The sequence below is a fragment of the Octopus bimaculoides genome, chromosome 27 (genome assembly GCF_001194135.2).
Source record: "Octopus bimaculoides isolate UCB-OBI-ISO-001 chromosome 27, ASM119413v2, whole genome shotgun sequence".
Taxonomy (NCBI): Eukaryota; Metazoa; Mollusca; class Cephalopoda; order Octopoda; family Octopodidae; genus Octopus; species Octopus bimaculoides.
This window is the reverse complement of record NC_069007.1, coordinates 10206274-10209392: the sequence shown is the minus strand read 5'-3', so window position 1 is coordinate 10209392 and position 3119 is coordinate 10206274. Positions and strand designations below refer to the sequence as shown.

Sequence of the window (3119 nt, the reverse complement as noted above, 5' to 3'; positions counted from 1 at the left end):
ATGTTTGACTCCATAATGGTCTAGTTGTGGAATTATATATTTATGTATATATATAGAGAAAGATATATATATATATATATATGACATACACTTATGTGTGTGTGTAATGTATATAGACACCAGAGGAGGAGGAAGATAGCACGACAAACAGACAGACAACAAGAATTTCAGGAAGAAATACACATATTCACACACACACACACACATATATATATATATATATATATATATTTATAAAGTAGTTGTATACTATATATATATATATACACACACACATAGAGAGGCAGGCTTTTAAAACTGCTTTATATATATGTATATATAATGAAGAATGGACAAATTTAGAGTAATTAGGTAATTAAACAAATTCATATCACAGATAAGGTTGATTTAACATGTATATATAGATCCATAGTAAAGACAAACAAGAGATAGAAAGAAACAGAAGTTTCAAAAGATTATATATACATATATATATATATAGCGATCTTACGGTACAGATCGCCTATATATATATACACACACATTCAACAGATAGGTATATATAAACCAGACACAAGTTTCTGCATATATATATAGATACACACATAAACTAAACAGATATGTATATATATATAAACTCAATATCATATCTGTTTATCAACAATATATAAACTCCATATATAAACTTATATACTCTGTTTTTGTTTTAACATAAATAAAAACTAATTAGGCGATCTTAAGATCGCCACTAATTAAATTACCACTATATATATATATATATATATATATATATATGTATGTGTGTGTGTGTAGGTGTATATTTTTTCAACATTTTAATTTGCTATATATATATATTCATATAATGGTTTTAATTAAATTTCATGTGTGCTTTAATTAAATTTTAATTATTAATTACTTACGCGAAATTTTAGAGAAATCCCTCAAAATCCAAGACGTGTTTTAAAAAGAAAGCAATTTTTTTTTTTAGAAAAAAAGGGGCAAAATAAAGGATCAGAGCTCGGCCATGCCCTTAGCTTTTTTACAGTTTTTTTGTGTGTGTTTTTCTCTTTTTTTGTTAACCCCGAAGATAACGGAGGGAGAGACCCGCTGTGGCCTGTTATGTGTTTAATATGAGTGTGAGAGAGTGAGTGAAAGAAACAGAGAAGGGGGTGAGTGTTAGATAGAGAGGTATTCAAAGAGAGAGGAGTGAGTGAATGAGTAATAGTAAATACATAAAGACAGTGAAAGATAACAGACACAGAGTGAGGGAGTGAAAGATACAGAGAGGGAGGGAGTGACATATACTGAATCAGAGAAGGAATAAGTGAGCGATAGAGTAATATGCAAAGAGAGTAAAAATACACAGATGGCGAAAGATACACGTGAGAATGAGTGATAGAGTAATATATAAAGAGAGAGTGAGTGAGTGAAAGAGAGAGAAGGAGTTAATGAGTGATAAAATAATACACAGTGAGAGTGAGTGATAGGACGTTTTATTATAAATCATTATTAGTATTATTATTATTATTATTACTAGTATTATTATTATTATTATCTAGGTTAGGCTAAATAAGTAACTTTTCCCTCCGTCAACCAACCAGATTGGCCAACAGTACTTGCCTCCCCTTCCTCCTCCTTCGACGACCTTATGACAATCTCTAGGATCCTCATCCTCTTCCTCACTAAACACTCCCTTTCGTCTCTTTCTCTCTCTCTCTGCCTTTCTTTCTTTTACTCCTCTCTCTTTTTTATTCCCCTCATTTTTTCTCTTTATTATATCTTCTTCCCGTCTTCCTCACTTTTTCCTCTACATGCTTCCAATCTTTCTATCTCACTCTAAAACTTTCTCAAATTCTCTCTTTCTCTCTGAGTCTATGTGTATATCTATCTCTCAAACACACGTATTCTCTTTTTCTCTCTCTCTCTCTCTCTCTTACACACTCTTTTTCTATTTAACTATCTCAATCACTATCCTTCTCTATTTATCCTTTCTCTTACACTGTTCTCTCTATATACACACATACATCCTTCCTCTCTTTCTCTCTCCTTATAGTTCTTTCTCTCCCTCACAAACTTTTCTCTTTCTCACTCACTCACTCACTTTCTTCCTCTTTATACACTCATGCAATATCTCTCTTTCTTTCTCACTCTCATCTTTCACCTCATCCTACCACCCACGACCACCACCACCACCACCGTCACTCAGTCCTCAAAACTGCCATACCTGCTTTCGAATGCCTTTCTGTCGGCCTGTCTGCCTGCCTGCGTGACTGGTATGTCTGTCCGGCTGGCTGCCTGCATGCTTCCGCTGTCTGTCTGTCCGCCTGCGCTGTCCGTCGGGCTGTCTGGTATGTCTGTCTGCCTGACTGCCTCTCGGGCCGCATCTTTCCTCTGTCTGTCTGGCTTGCTGGCTGCACGTGCCCTCTCTGTCTGCCTACCTGGCAGTCCGTCTGTTTGCAATACATGCTTCCTTTGTCTGGCAACGTGTTGGTTCTTATATGTCTCACCTATCAAGCTGTTGCTCTCCCTCTCTCTCGTTATGTAAATATGAATGTGTGCATATGTATGTATGCATATTCATATATGCGTATGCATATGTTTATATACAGACATATATACATCTATATATATATATATGTCTGTATGTATACATATACATTAAAACGCGTGTATACATGCATATGCAAAAAGCCTATATATATGTGCGCATATATATGTATATATATATATATAAATATATATATATATATATACAAATATATATATATACTTTGTTTATCATTTTGTCCACGTTTTTTTGCAACGTCCTGTACCCAGATATGCATCTACATATACATGTAGATGTAGGTATGTACATATATGTACGTATATATGCATATACTCATTTATTTGTATTAATATATATATATATATATATCATCATCATCATCATCATCGTTTAACGTCCGCTTTCCATGCTAGCATGGGTTGGACGATTTGACTGAGGACTGGTGAAATCGGATGGCAACACCAGGCTCCAATCTAATTTGGCAGAGTTTCTACAGCTGGATGCCCTTCCTAACGCCAACCACTCAGAGAGTGTAGTGGGTGCTTTTACGTGTCACCAGCACGAAAACGGCCACGCTCGAAATGGTGTCTTT

The 3119-nt window shown here is 34.8% G+C and overlaps 1 protein-coding gene across 1 annotated transcript in view; it reads right to left on the bottom strand.

The window, feature by feature from the left end:
- The window catches only part of LOC106874774 (serine/threonine-protein kinase LATS1), a 106780-nt gene extending 105612 nt beyond the window's left edge, over positions 1–1168 (bottom strand). The window contains exon 1 of the mRNA XM_014922626.2: positions 900–1168. The gene's annotated coding sequence lies outside the window, so the exon portion shown is untranslated. The remainder of the gene's footprint in view (positions 1–899) is intronic.
- Positions 1169–3119: the final 1951 nt, after the last annotated feature.